General features: G+C 44.7%; 1 protein-coding gene across 1 annotated transcript in view; it reads right to left on the bottom strand.

The window, feature by feature from the left end:
* The window catches only part of LOC126204272 (odorant receptor 33b-like), a 140101-nt gene extending 125423 nt beyond the window's left edge, over positions 1-14678 (bottom strand). Inside the window, exon 1 of the mRNA XM_049938661.1 lies at positions 14634-14678. The gene's annotated coding sequence lies outside the window, so the exon portion shown is untranslated. The remainder of the gene's footprint in view (positions 1-14633) is intronic.
* Between the last annotated feature and the right edge of the window lie 1887 nt (positions 14679-16565).

Genomic DNA, 16565 nt, shown 5'->3' with positions numbered 1-16565 from the left:
AAGTGTTAGTTATGATTGGCTCCAGTTCACCACCGGCAATGGAGGGTGAAGCTTTGACAATGCCAGCCACTCGTGCTGGCGAAACGTCAGAAAAATCATTAGATGAACGTCGGTCGAAGAACCCGAGACAGAAGCCAATAGGCAGTTTGTCAAGAAGTGGCCACGATAGCCTTAACAATTTTGTATTACGCCTCTACGGGGAGGAGATTTGCAGATTCTACCGACGCCTTGACCAACGACGGAAGAAGAAAGCGCGACTGATGTCCTCTCTCGCCTTTCTGTCACGATGCCGAGATGAATGTGCTACACCGAAGTTCTTGAGATGTAAGCGCCTATTCACCACCGCCCAAGCACATCGTATCTACGACAGAATGGAACGAGCTTTTCTTCGTGAGCGAATACATACAACACGGAGAGACTTGGCAAGAACGGATCAGGAACTTCTGGACATTTTCTATCAACTAAGTAGCAGAATGCATCGAGACGACTGGGAAAAGATCGACAGCATCACTCACAGGAGCATGCAGAATGAACTCGAGCGCTGCACCGAGCGGCAGAAGAAAAAGTTTGAAAGATGCCGGAAGCAGACCGACAATGCGATTCCCGACATGTCACACACAGTGGTCAACCTCACTGAACGACAATTGACCGAAGAGGAAGTGTCTGTTCTTCAAGAAGGAGGGAATTTCGCTATCGTCGCGGGAAATATACCTATGGAGGACATCATTGCCAACACCGAAGCAGTCATTCGGACCCTTCCTTGTGAAAGGGCAGAGGAAATACGCACTGAAACAGCCAGGATACTGCCCCGAGCAAAACCACGAGCTTGCAACCTGAAGAAAGAAGAGGTACAAGCCATTAAGAATCTCAACGCCGACAAGAGTATATTGGTACTGCCTGCCGATAAGGGGAATGCGACCGTCGTAACGTTCTCGCTTCCCACGCCCGGGTTCCCGGGTTCGATTCCCGGCGGGGTCAGGGATTTTCTCTGCCTCGTGATGGCTGTGTGTTGTGTGCTGTCCTTAGGTTAGTTAGGTTTAAGTAGTTCTAAGTTCTAGGGGACTTATGACCACAGCAGTTGAGTCCCATAGTACTCAGAGCCATTTGAACCATTTTTTCGACCGTCGTAATGAAGACCGAAGATTATGAGCAAAAGATACGAGACCTATTAGATCCGACGACGTACCGAAAACTAAGTGCAGATCCGACGCAGCGTATCACTCGGAATACGAATCGATTGATGAAGGCGTCTTCTCTGCCAGCGGACATACAGAGAAACCTGCACAACACAGAAGCGCTACCACCTCGGCTGTATGGATTACCCAAGATCCATAAGAACAACGTTCCACTGAGACCGATCGTTAGCGCTCCTGGCTCACCAACGTATAAACTGGCAAAACACTTGGCCTCTCTGCTCCAGCCACACGTGGGGAAGACCGACACATACATTAAGGACTCAGGACATTTCATTGAGAAGCTGAAGGAACTGAAACTTGCACCAAACGACATACTGGTCAGCTTTGATGTTGTTTCGTTATTTACGAAAGTGCCACTCAGTGACGCTCTGGAGCACATCGGTTCCATGTTCCCGCAAGACATCAAAAAGCTCTTCCATGCATGTCTCACCACGAGCTATTTCACGTGGAATGGTGATTTCTACGAACAGCTGGAAGGCGTCGCCATGGGTAGTCCTCTCAGTCCAGTGGTGGCCAACTTCTTCATGGAACAATTCGAAGCACAGGCATTGGACTCGGCGACTTGCAAACCTAAGGTGTGGTACAGGTACGTCGATGATACTTTCGTGGAGCCATGGTGAAGAACAGCTCGGTGACTTCCTAAGGCACTTGAACAGCCTCCATGCCAACATAACATTTACCATGGAAGTAGAAAAAGGCAAGAAACTGCCATTTCTAGATGTGCTGGTCACAAGGGACGGCGAAAACCTGGGACACAGCGTGTATCGAAAACCGACACACACGGACCGATACCTGCACAAACTGTCAAACCACCACCCGAGCCAGAAAAGAGGCATGATTAGTACGCTCGTAACGAGAGCAGGACGAATATGTGAGCCGCAACACCTCAAACGAGAAATGCAACACCTGGAAACTGTTCTGAGGAGCAATGGGTACTCCACAAATTACATTAGAAGTGTAACAGAGCCAAACACTCGGCGAAGTAAGGAACCAGAAGAAGAAATGTCGGGTACGGCCTTTCTGCCATACATTCCCAGAGTGACGGACAGAATCGGCCGTATATTGCGCAAACATTGCGCAAACCGACAAGGAAGATCAAAGAGTGTCTTAGATCGGCGAAGGAGAAAAGAGACCCACTTGCAATGTCGGGAATATACCGTATACCATGCACATGCGGAAAAGTTCATGTCGGAATGACTGGACGATCCATTAACACCAGGATCAAAGAGCATAAGCGACATTGCAGGTTGGGGCAGGTGGAGAAATCGGCCGTGGCAGAGCACGCACTGAATGAGACCGACCACGTAATAAAATTCGCCGACACGGAAGTTCTGGCTGTAGAGAAGCACTATCACACGCGCTTGTTTAGAGAAGCTGTAGAAATACAAAAACACGCGAACAGTTTCAACAAGAAAGAGGAAAGCCTTAAGGTAAACGGATCCTGGCTTCCCGTACTGTAGCGAACGACCGTCGCAGGTAGCAAGAGGAGAAACGCACCGGAAATGACCGCGGAGAAGCCCTCGGACGTTGGCGCGCCAGGTACATAGAACTGCGGCCGCGAGCTCGGCACCAGTTCACCACCGGCAGTGGAGGGTGAAGCTTTGACAATGCCAGCCACTCGTGCTGGCGAAACGTCAGAAAAATCATTAGATGAACGTCGGCCGAAGAACCCGAGACAGAAGCCAATAGGCAGTTTGTTAACAAGTGGCCACGAAAGCCTTAACAATTTTGAGTTATGATTAAGTTATACTCTGTGCAAAATTCTACAAGGCGGCTTCCTCTTTCATTTCTTCCCCCCAATCCATATTCACCTATTATGTTTCCTTCTCTCCCTTTTCCTACTGACGAATACCAGTCACCCATGACTATTAAATTTTCGTCTCCCTTCACTACCTGAATAATTTCTTTTATCTCGTCATACATTTCATCTATTTATTCATCATCTGCAGAGCTAGTTGGCATACAAACTTGTACTACTGTAGTAGGCACGGGCTTTGTGTCTGTCTTGGCCACAATAATGCGTTCACTATGCTGTTTGTAGTAGCTAACCCGCACTCCTATTTTTTTTATTCATTATTAAACCTACTCCTGCATTACCCCTATTTGATTTTGTATTGATAACCCTGGAATCACCAGACCAAAAGTCTTGTTCCTCCTGCCACCGAACTTCACTAATTCCCACTATATCTAACTTTAACCTATCCATTTCCCTTTTTAAATTTTCTAACCTAACTGCCCGATTAAGGGATATGACATTCCACGCTCCGATCCGTAGAACGCCAGTTTTCTTTCTCCTGATAACGACGTCCTCTTGAGTAGTCCCCGCCCGGAGATCCGAATGGGGGACTATTTTACCTCCGGAATATTTTACCCAAGAGGCCGCCATCATCGCATGTCCTCGGGAAAAAATACGGCTGTAGTTTCCCCTTGCTTTCAGCCGTTCGCAGTACCAGCACAGCAAGGCCGTTTTGGTTAATGTTACAAGGCCAGATCAGTCAATCATCCAGACTGTTGCCCCTGCAACTACTGAAAAGGCTGCTGCCCCTCTTCAGGAACCACATGTTTGTCTGGCCTCTCAACAGATACCCCTCCGTTGTGGTTGCACCTACGGTACGGCCATCTGTATCGCTGAGGCACGCAAGCCTCCCCACAGCTATGGCACAGCTATGCGTCATATAACAGATTGTCTTCGTTACGCCAAAAAACAATGACTTAGTTTTTGTCATCTAAAAAGTAGGGATAAAATGTCTGCTGTATTTTAGTATGTTTGACAGGTTTTCTTTCCTTCTTATACGTTGTTTAAACCTAATGTTTTCTTGCCAGTTTTTCTAATACGAGGGCCGTTCAGAAAGTAACCTCCAGTTGATTTAAAAAAATACACCAAGTTAAATAAAAATATTTTAATATATACATCTTACAACTACATCTTTGCACTATTTTTCTACATAGTCTCCATAGCGATTGAGGCACTTATCGTATCTCTTCACAAGCTTTGAAATTCCTTCTGCATAAAAATCACCCGCTTGTGCCTGGAGCCAGCCTTGACCGCATCTTTGAGCTCTTCGTCGTCATCAAACCGCTGTGACCCGAGCCATTTCTTCAAATGCATGAAGAGGTGATAATCACTTGGCGCCAGGTCTGGGCTGTAAGGTGGATGGTTGATAACGTCCCACTTGAAGGACTCAAGAAGGGCCGTTGTTCTGCGAGCAGAGTGAGGACGGGCGTTATCGTGCAAAAAAACGATACCGGAAGTCAGCATACCACGGCGTTTGTTCTGTATAGCCCGTCGTAACTTTTTTATTGTTTCACAGTACACGTCTTGATTAATGGTCGTACCACGTTCCATGAATTCAACCAACAACACCCCTTTGGCATCCCAAAACACCGTTGCCATCAGTTTTCTGGCAGAAAAATCTTGCGAGGCTTTTCTTGGTTTGGTAGGCGAATTTGAATGTGCCCACATCTTTGATTGTTCTTTTGTCTCAGGGTTCACGTACTTAATCCAGGTTTCGTCACCGGTCACGATTCTGTTTAACAATGGTTCTCCTTCGTCCTCATAACGTGACAGAAAGTCTAATGCAGAGGCCATTCTTTGAGTTTTGTGGTGGTCGGTAAGAATTTTGGGCACCCATCGTGCACAGAACTTACGGTAACCCAATCTTGCTGTCACTATCTCGTACAAGAGAGTCTTAGAAATCTGTGGAAAACCAGTAGACAACTCCGACATTGAGAAACGTCGATTTTCACGAACTTTTGCATCAACTGTCTGAACGAGTTCGTCAGTCACCAATGACGGTCTACCACTCCTCTCTTCATCATGAACGTTTTCTCGTCCACTTTTAAATAAACGTACCCATTCACGGACAACTCCTTCACTCATAACTCTCGGTCCGTACACGGCACAAAGCTCACGATGAATAGCTGCTGCAGAATATCCTTTGGCTGTAAAAAACCTTATGACAGCACGCACTTCACATTTGGCGGGGTTTTCTATTGCAGCACATATTTCAAACTGCCACAAAAACTAAACTAGCGCAGGTACGACGTTCACTCGACCACGGCTTGATGCCGACTGACCTGTTGAGTGCGTGAACGCACAGATGGCGTCGCTACTCCCCCCACAACCCGCACTGAGACCAATCGGAGGTTACTTTCTGAACCGGCCTCGTACATGTTTACTGTACTGTGTAAATTAAAATAGTGTTTATGTACAGCAGTTTACCGCACAGTTTTCCATACTTAGACTAACATTTTTCATGTTCGGATTAACCGAACGTTCGGATTACCGGGGTTCGGATTAGCGGGACTATGCTCTAATGACGTCCAACCGCACAGGGCATTGCTGCAATGCAACTACAAGGGTTGAAAATTTGTGGCGGACCGGGACTCGAGCCCGAATACTCCACTGCACTAGAACGAGTGCCTCAATCGGCTCGACCATCCGGACATCATTTCCGCCAGATCCAGATTCCCAACTTCCTGTTCACCACACGACAACGACCCCCGCCATTAACACCCTACTCCGAGATTTCTGATTTCCCCGAGGAATTCGGACGCTGGTTGTGCATTCGCACTGAAACTGTTCCATCAAAAAGTCGTCAAGCTAATAGGATTATAAATGTGAGCGGTGTCTGTTCTGTCCGACATGTCGCATAGGACAGGCACCACTCATAGCTATAACAAACGATTCGTCCATGTTCGAGTTCACTTAGTTCTGACATAATGCACTCACAATTACACAGCACGCGGTTCTCACCACGACTGACTCGACCAACGTGCTGAGGACAATGCGCAGGTGCAGTTCGTTGTCAAACACAACGGCGCTACCAGCAGGCGTCGCTAGCATCTGCTTATATGCTCAAACATGCGTTTCTCTTTGTGTATCAATATCCCTTGTGACACAATAACCCATTGTTGTAAAATGTTAACTTTCACAGCCGGAATTGTCACAATTAATAAAATATTACTGGCTATTATACCGTGGTCGAAGGGTTTTAAAGGGAAATCCCTTCGACCGCGGCGTGATAGCCCGGAATATTTTGTCAATAGAGTAACCCATGGCCCTTCACAATATTCGTTCCTCTGCTGGACATATTCCTGCTTGGAGAATCATGTTTTTTTCGGAAGGTAGAGACACTCAAAACTTGAGTCAAATCTGTAGTCTTACTCAGGTAGTCAGGCGATTAAGGCGACTGTTCGCAAAAATCAGGAAGTTCTGTTTACAGACCAGGTCTGGTAAATTTTTTTACTAGCCACGACATGTTCATAACTACAGGAAAAAGCAGATTTCAGGCAGGGGCTCACTATAAGTACCCTAAAAAAAAAAAAAAAAAAAAAAAAAAAAAAGCCGGCCGGTGTGGCCAAGCGGTTAAAGGCGCTTCAGTCTGGAACCGCGCGACCGCTACGGTCGCAGGTTCGAATCCTGCCTCGGGCATGGATGCGTGTGATCTCCTTGGGTTACTTAGGTTTAAGTAGTTCTAAGTTCTAGGGGACTGATGACCTCAGAAGTTAAGTCCCATAGTGCTCAGAGCCATTTGAACCATTTTTGAACAAAAAAAAAAAAAAAACACCCACAATGGAAACAACTCACAAAAACTTCAATGCACAGAGCATCGAATACTGCCCGGCACTCTCGGAGCTTTAACATGTAGTATTAACAAAGGAGACAGAGACTGTCTGAAGAAGGACAGCGCGTTTAGTCACCGTTTCCTTTGGGACACGCGAGACCGTCTTCGGAAGTCGCATCCATCTCCAGTGGCAGGTGCTACAAGAGAGCCATTGCGTCTCTCAGAGGAGTGTGTTGCACTACAGTTATACGAGTGTTTGCTAGCAAACCAATAAAACAGTGTATTATGGTTCAAATGACTCTGAGCACTATGGGACTTAACATCTATGGTCATCAGTCCCCTAGAACTTAGAACTACTTAAACCTAACTAACCTAAGGACATGACACACATCCATGCCCGAGGCAGGATTCGAACCTGCGATCGTAGCAGTCGCGCGGCTCCGGACTGAGCGCCTAGAACCGCTAGACCACCGCGGCCGGCACAGTGTATTACATTCCCCCACGTAAATTTAGCGACTTGGTTATGAAGGGATGCTCAAAGAAATTTCAGCAGTCATCAAGGCTTACTGTCAGTTATTATTCTCGCGTACTGTTCGCGAACGGAACAAGACAGGGGGTGAATGATAGTACACGAAGTTTTGCCGTCATGTACCGTAAGGTGGCTTGCAAAGAAGTGATGTTGATGTAGATTTGAGTGACACGTGTCTTATATTTAAGGAAGCTCAACTGGTTGTTATCGGCGCCCTTAATAAAATAACAGGCCAACGATGGGAAAACTTTTTGCTTAAAATACTTTACCCTTATGTTTTTTAGGGTGGGAAATCGAAATTTGATACTTAAAAGACTGTATCACCCACCATTTATACATATTTTACAGTCAAATTAAACAAATTTTTAAAGAATTTAACGCTTTTATATAGTTAAAATAATTTTAAAAGTAGGTGTAATGAATGTAGATGACGTTGGTAGCACTACTGAAAAACATTTGCTGGCGAAAAAAGGTCGATTCTATCTTTGTGTTAACAGATGGTGTTTTGTTTACTGTCAGCCGAACCTCACTTTCCCATTTCCTGTACATGTGCTCAGTACAATGTCTAATCGTGGTTGTAAAAACTCTGTTGACAGTTTTTGTTATATTTGTGGTGAATTTGTGATTAATAAACATCAAAGAAACATTGCAGACTTCGTGAAAAAGGTTTATCTATCATACTTCGGATCTAAACTTCGTGATCAAGAAAAATCTTGGGCGCTGCATAAGGTATGTTGTGCGTGTGTTGAAGATCTGAGAAAATGGGACAAAAAGGAGAAAAAAAGCTGTTCCTATGATATGGACGGAGCCAAGAAGTCATTCCGAGGATTTCTACTTCTGTAGTGTTGATATTACTGGTCAACGTTCGAAAAACAAGAAGGTAATAAGCTACTCTAACCTTCTGTCCTCCATCCGACCAGTAGGGCATGGTGTAGATTTGCCGATTTCTGAACCACCAGATGTTTTAATTCTATTCCAACAGAAGTATTTTGTCATGTACATTGTGATTTAGATGAACCAAATGATGATGAATTCCATTGTGATAGAGAAAGTCTAGAGCGCAAATTGTTTACTCAGACCGAGCTTAACTATATAATTAGGGATCTGGTCTTAACGAAAGAAAAAGCGGAATTGCTTGGCTCTAGATTAAAAGAAAAGAACTTATTGGCAGTTGGAACCAGCATATACATATATAGAAAGAGAGAGCAGCAATTTTCCAAGTTTTTCAACTAGAAGCTGATTTAATGTATTGCCCAGACATTCCCAGTCTGATGAATGAGTTTGCTATTGAATACAAAAAGGAAGACTTGAGACCGTTTATTGATTCATCCAAAGCTAGTTTAAAGGTTGTTTCATTACACAATGGTAGCATATATGCATGTATACTTGTTGGACATTCTGCACATATGAAAGAAAGCTATGAAAACCTAGAAATAGTGCTAAATAAAAGAAGATATTCTGCTCATGGTGGGATGATATGTGGCGATCTAAAAGTAACATGCATGCTCCTTGGTCAGCAAGGTGGCTTTACCAAATTTCCATGTTTCTTGTGTGAATGGGACAGTAGGGCTACGGATCAACACTGGTGCAGGAAGAACTGGCCTGTGAGGGAGTCTTAAAAACCTGGTGAGAAGAACATTCTACGCAAAACCATGTAGATCCGAAAAACGTACTCCCACCTCTACATATAAAGTTAGGCCTAATGAAACAGTTTGTAAAGGTTTTGCCTAAAGATGGACAATGTTTTAAGTATCTCTGCCAAATGTTTCCAGACCTTTCAGAAGCTTAAGTAAAAGAAGGCGTCTTTGTCGGACCTGACATTAGAAAATTGATGTTCGATGTTAACTTTGAACCCACAGTGACATTAAATGAGAAAGAAGCCTGGTATCATTGAAGCAAGTCTTTACAAAGTTCTTAGGACATGAAAAAGATCCAGAATATGTTTCTATTATAGCTACAATGTTAAAGAAGTTTAAAACTTTAGGGTGTTTAATGATCCTGAAAGTCCACTTTTTGAACAGTCATCTTGATTACTTCCCGGACAATATAGGAGATGTTAGTGAGGAGCAAGGAGAGCGTTTTCACCGGGACATTAGAGTGATGGAAAGACGCTACTAAGACCGCTGGAACACCAAAATGATGGGGGACTACTGTTGGTCACTTCACCGAGGAGTTCAGCAAGCGACTCATCGTAGAAAAAGCTACACAAGAAGCTTCAAATAAAAAAAGAGAATTAAAATACAAACAAATTCCAGCTGACAAGTGAAACCTCTATTAACACGTATCATTGTTTTAAGTAGCTTTCTGTAAATACAAACCATGCGTATGTTGTAACAAAGCGTTTCATTAATTACCCCGTTTACCGTATAGCATAGGATTTTTATACTATATAATAAAAAGCGTATTGCTCGAAAACTGTGGGTGATACAAGAAAACTAAGAGTAGATTTGGATTCAGCTCATAAAAATCTATGAAGATCAGCTATCAAATTAAAAAAAAAGTTTTCAAAAAATTTTGTTCGTTGGCCTGTGTAATTAGAGACGAACATGGTTAAAGTGTTTAAAGCAACGATGAAGGACAAAATACTACTTTATTCAAATTGCACCCTCGCCCTGTCTCACTCATGTCCATTCATATGTTCAAACTATCTCACGACTTGTAAAACACTATAAATTTTGTCAAATTATTTAATTACTTTAAAGAAGATCATGGATAATACGAGAGGAAGCATAAGTAACGTCACTGGAATGCAGCATGGACGAACGGGCTATCCTGATAGCGCATCAAGAATTGCTCTCTTATATTTTAGGGAGATATTGCATATAATCGTAACATTTTTATTTCTTTCGTTTGACTACCAGGACAGCATTTAGAGAAAAGACTAAGAGGCTTCGTGAATAACAATTTCCAACTGACTGCAATTCCATTAGAGTTGAAAAGAATCATACGTTGGCGGAAAAACATTGCACCACCAAAAAATATTTAATACAGAGTAATAAAATTTCGGGTATACATTTGTCTAAGTAACATATTTAAGTGATTAAGAATGGAAGATCGCAGGTCGATACAAGTACGAGGTAAACTATTGGTTCAAATGGCTCGGAGCACTATGGGACTTAACATCTGAGGTCATCAGTCTCCTAGACCTTAGAACTACTTAAGCCTAAATAACCTAAGGACATCACACACATCCATGCCCAAGGCAGGATTCGAACCTGCGAATGTAGCGGTCGGGCTGTTCCAGACTGAAGCGGCTAGAACCGCTTGGCCACACCAGTTAAGCCATTGCAAATGTGGAATGTACATTAATAAGCGGTGTAACCGTCAGAATGTTGAATGCAATTATGCAAACGTTCACGCATTGTACTGCACAGGTGGCGGATGTCAGTTTGCGGGATGGAGTTCCATGCCTGATGCACTTGGTCGGTCAAAATAGGGACTGTGAATGCTGGTTGTGGATGACGCTGGAGTTGTCGTCCGATGGTGTTCGATGCGTGCTCAGTTGGACTGGGCAGGCAAAGTCAACATGTCGACACTCTGTGGAGCATGTTGGGTGGCAACAGCGGTATGTGGGCGACCGTTGCCTGTTGAAACACACCCCCTGGAAAACCGTTCATGAATATCAGCACAACAGGTTGAATCACTCAGTCAGGGTGCTAATGATAATGACGAGAGTGTACCTGCTATCATATGAAACCATAACTCCAGGTGTAGGTCCTGTGTGACTAGCATGCAGAAAGGTTGCTTGCAGGCCCTGAACTGACCTTCTCCTAACCAACACACGGCCATCACCGGCGCCGAGGCAGAACTTGCTTTCATCAGAAAAAACGACGTACTTCTATCTTGCCCTCCAATGAGCTCCCGCTTGACACCATTAAAGTCACAAATGGCGGTGGTATTGGGTCATGGAATGCAAGCTACAGGTCGCCTGGCTTGGAGGTGTCCTTGAATAACCGGTTTGTAAACAGTTCATTGTGTCCCTGTGGTGCCTACTGTTGTTCAAATTTCTGCTGCAGGTGCAGTACGATGTACCAGAGCCATAAGCCGAAAGCAATGGTCTTCCCTCTCTACAGTGCACACGGCCGTCTGGAGACCGATCTTTTGCGTCCGAACATTTCCGCGACCAGCGCAGCCAGCAAGCAAGTACAGTGACTACATTCCTGCCAAGTCTTTCTACAATATTGCAGAAGGAACATTCAGCTTCTCGTAGCCCTATTACAGGATCTCGTGTTGATAATGGCGACACTGACAACCTCTCAATGAATTTTACCGAGCGGTTCTAGGCGCTTCAGTCTGGAACCGCGCGTTTTGAACTCAGTTTCACAACCATTACGGCATGTATTTAATGCTTACCTGTTTTGCATCCTTATCATGCGATTGGCGCCAAATTTGAAAGGATACCGTGTTTCAGACATAGAAACAAGCCTACCAACTTTCTTTTATGTCGCACAACTCCTTCTCGGTGCTGCGGGTTTTTTCCGTCAGTGTATGCGGTTTTCATTTTCAAGAAGGGGCATTGAACAGACACTAACTTGCAACAGAGGGAATACTTTGAATTGCACAACGAACCGCTTATTTGGTAATAAGGCAGATCGTTGGCCACCCTACTGGTGAAGACGAGAGTGGGTTTGCCGGCCGTGGTGGCCAAGCGGTTAAACGCGCTACAGTCTGGAACCGCGCGGCCGCTACGGTCGCAGGTTCGAATCTTGCCTCGGGCATGTCTGTGTGTGATGTCCTTAGGTTAGTTAGGTTTAAGTAGTTCTAAGTTCTAGGGGACTGATGACCTTAGAAGTTAAGTCCCATAGTGCTCAGAGCCATTTTTTTTCGAGAGTGGGTTTAGACAGAACAGCCTCTGTATAAACGACCTCTTTATTTTACGAAAGCTATTGGAGAAGTCTATAGCAGTGGGCAAGGAGTTAAATATTGCCTTTGTATACTTAGCAAGAGCTCGTGAGACGATCCCTGGAACAAAACTGTTAGAGGCACGGAAATATGCAGATACGGGTAACAATGTGGAGAGACCGTAAGGTACAGATTAAATCAGGGTCCAAGTTATCAGAACTTTTAACGTCAGAAGATTTAAGACAGTGTTGCAGTAAACCTGTTATCACTCTCTGTTCAGTTTGTACGAGGATTGGAGCTTTAATAGATAGTGGCAACCATTTATTTACAGCTCGTGCAAAATAGATGCGTGTTTCACAGTTTTAATGACCTTCAAAGTAGTCACCAGCATTGTGTATAGCCCGTTTCCAGCGATATGGAAGTATACTCTTAGCAGTGCCAGTTGTGTTGACAGTTCGAGTGGCGCGGTCTCTTGCCCGACGAATTTGTAGCAGTTCTGAAGCGAATGCCGTGAAGTGTTTCCTTCAGTTTAGAAATCGAGTTGAACTCACGAGGGCTTAAGTCAGGGGAGTGCAGTAGGTGGTATAGCATTTAACAGCCCCATCAGTCAAACAAATCAGTAAGATTGCACTGTACGTGCTTGAGCATTGTCCTGCAAAATGATGGTCAGGTCCTGCAGAAAGTGTCATCACTTCTGTCTCTAAGCTGGTCGTAGGTTGTGTTCCAAAAATGAACAGCACAGAGACAGAAGTGATGACACTTTATGCAGGACCTGACCATCATTTGCAGGACAATGTTCAAACACGTAAATGCTATACCAGCTATTGCACTCCCCTGACTTAAGCCCTCGTGAGTGCGACTCGATTTCTAAACTGAAGGAAACACTTCTCTGCATTCTGTTCAGAACTGCTACAAATTCGTCTGGCAATAGACCGCGCCGCTCGAACTGTCAACACAACTGGCACTGCTAAGAGTATCCTACGACTTCCACATCACTGGAAACGGGTTATACACAATGCTGGTGACTACTTTGAAGGTCAGTAAAACTTTGAAACACGTATCTATTTTGTACGAGCTGTAAATAAGTAGTTGCCACTATTGCCTCGAAGATAAGAGCTGTGTAGGAATGGGAATCATTGTTAATGACATACAGATGGTTTCACTAAGTTTTACTGATGATCAAGTCATCGTAGCACAATATGAATACGATCTTGATTTTTTGATACAACGATTGTATCAGTAATATGCCAAATAAGGGCTGCAGATGATATCTGGTAGTGAGTAGGGGCACTACATTTTAAGTATATATCAATAAGGGAGCAGTTGTCAGACAGGTAGAAAAATTTAAATGTCTAGGGCCATATGTTGACAAAAATTCATTGGGTAATGTGGAATTAAAGTACAAAATATATTAGAACAAAGCAGAGGAGTATTAGGCTGGATGAATTCTTCTTGATGGGACAGGAACATCCACAACAACAAGAAGAAAAGAATGGGTAGGCTAGTGGTTGATCTGTCGTATCATATGAATCAGAACTGACATTAAAAGAATGATAAGAATGATACCTGAGGAAATGCTTTACGAAAGAGCGCCAGAATATAAAGAACCGTGCGCGCTCGTGTGTGTGTGTGTATGTGTGTGTGTGTGAGTGAGAGAAAGTCAGAGAGAGAGAGAGATACACAGAGAGAGAGAGGGAGAGAGAGGGAGAGAGAGGGAGAGAGAGAGTGTGTGTGTGTTTGTGCGTTAGGAGAACTGAACGACGAGGTAACCGAGTTAGAACGAGGAGAAATGAAATAGAGATAGATGGGTTTGAAAGAATATCATTAAGCTGTCTTCAACATTTGTTGACAATGGCAGATCATCGATGGGCGAAAATATTAGGAATATACTAAAATGTTGCTACTAATTGAGGTTTGTACTAATTAATCAAAAAATCGTTCAAATGGCTCTAATCACTATGAGACTTAACATCTGAGGTCATCAGTCCCCTAGACTTAGAACTACGTAAACATAACTAACCTAAGGACATCACACACATTCTTGCCCGAGGCAGGATACGAACCTGCGACCGTAGCAGCAGCGTGGTTTTGGACTGAAGCGCCTAGAACCGCTCGGCCACAGGGGCAGGTTACAAATTAATCCTATATAATAATAACAATAATTATACCAAAAATGTGCCCCATTGTGATGTGTTCGAGACAACCACGATGTAGTTACAAGTCCTTACGCTGGAGCAAGAAACCACGCGTCATAGGACAGTCTGATCTGCATAGACAAGTGAGAAGGACTTCATCTCGTCTGTGATGCCGAAAAGACGCGCGCTACGGCCTCTTGCCATATACGTCTGAGGTCAAATGAAGGACAGAGGGACATCTCTCGGTGGATGCATTAGGTCGCAAAAGTTTTTATACTGTAACCTTTTAAGACTGAGATACAGCAGCAATAAATTTGAGTAAGCCGCTAGTAGTCCAGGAAAGATGTACCGATTCTCTACTTACCGTGTGTCAGTATGATGGCTTCTGGAGGCCAGATTCTCTCGCCTGCTTCATCGGCCGACATCACAGAAGCTGCGCTGATGGCAGCAGACATAAAAGCGCCCCGAGATTGCGACACACACTTCGCCCCCTTTCTTGCCGTGACGCTTTGTCAAAACACGCTGGCGTTTTCGAAGTCTGTTTGCAGGCGCTTCCCCCTTCTTGTTCTGAAGTATTTAACAGTGGTCTTGTCACAGGCAGAACAAAACGGCAATTCTGACGATTCTCCCAGTGCATTATGTACGATCCTGTTCTTTGATCAGCTTATTTTCCTTGCATCCCTCGTATTCGTCAACGACTGTAACATCATTCTTTATAGATTTCTAATCTCTTCTGAAAAAGCACCTGTTGTTTCGTGTTCCGCAGACAGCAGCGAACGAAGTGATAAATGAATACCACGTAATCCAGTAAAGAGTTTCCTAGCCCACAGAATTCAGCGCTTCGAAACTATGCCATGATGTAGTACCCAGTAGTGACATGAAAATTTGTGCTGGACCGGGACACGAACCCCGGATTTCTCGCATATCGCGTGCGATCGTCTTAAACATTTCGGCTTTCCATACTTGCTCCCCGGAGCGACCCAAGCCTCCGTATGTGTAGACAGGAAGCCACATGATGATAACACTGATCTCGATCCCTCGCCTCGTTCTCCCTGTTGTGGGAATCATAATAAGGTTGCGAGCAATAGGTGATGAATTCAATGGACTACAATATAACGATGTAGACAGCGACACATATGGAAGTTTCGGTTGGTCCTAGGGCCAGCGTGCACAGGTAGTCGAAGTGGTAAAATGGAAATGAGCGTTTCGCGCCGTTGGCTGGGAGGCCCGTTGCGGGGCAGGTCCGGCCGCCTTGGTGCAGGTCTTATTACATTCGACCCACATTGGGCAACCTGCGCGCCGGATGGGGAGGAAATGTTGGGAAAGACAACACAACACCCAGTCCCTGAGCGGAGAAAATCCCAGATCCAGCCGGGAATCGAATTAGGGCCCGTAGGACGGCAATCCATCACGCCTACCACTCAGCTATCGGGGCGGACAGTCGGAGTGGTGCCACATAAGAGCCTTCCCCGAAATACGACGGAAAGCCGTCTTACTTCGGTTACTAGGCGGGTGGTCTAGCGTTCAGTACATGGCGCCCACCTCGATTCCGACGCAAGAGCGGCCCGGTATTTGGTGGTCTACCACAAATATATGAATCGCCAGGCTCCATTTCCTGCGTGTGGCAGATTCCCCATTATGTCCCCGTGCCACCTACCTGATACAGATGAACACTGTTTGGAATGCCGATCTGCTGTAGAGGTAAACGATACTGGCCCTCATTCAGCGAACGATCCTTGCAGCAGTGACTTCGACTCTTCCTATCTCAGATATGATGTTTTATCCACGTAGTAAGATGAATGCAGTGAGTGAATCAAGAGTTTGGTCATATTGTATCTTTATTGTGGTGGTGACAAACACTTTCTCAATTTTTGGACCTTCCTATTGGAACGATTCATTCGTCTACGACGGCACCTGTGCTGCCGCTACCTCTAATTATCTGGGTAGAGTCTCCTTGGAGCCTCTCCACAGTTGAGATGTGTCGGGTATAAGGAGTTAACCTTATGTGCATGTCAATTTTAGGAAACGGACGAGATCAAGTGATAGAACCATAAGAACCGCTTCTTCGTGATAACATGCCCGGCCATAATTGTGGTTAGAGGGATCCATGGCCATGTTGATCGGTGGTAGAAGCGGGTGTAGTGTCTAAGGTTGGTCCCGCTGGAAGGGGACTTTACTCACAGTCGGGAGTACCATTGTAGGAATAAATATGTTGTGTTTAACCTGCCCTCCTGCTGCACACACACACACACACACACACACACACACACACACACACACACACACACACACACAC

This window comes from Schistocerca nitens, chromosome 9 (genome assembly GCF_023898315.1).
Source record: "Schistocerca nitens isolate TAMUIC-IGC-003100 chromosome 9, iqSchNite1.1, whole genome shotgun sequence".
Classification (NCBI taxonomy): Eukaryota; Metazoa; Arthropoda; class Insecta; order Orthoptera; family Acrididae; genus Schistocerca; species Schistocerca nitens.
The sequence above is the reverse complement of the archived record's forward strand: the minus strand, read 5'-3'. Positions and strand labels throughout refer to the sequence as shown.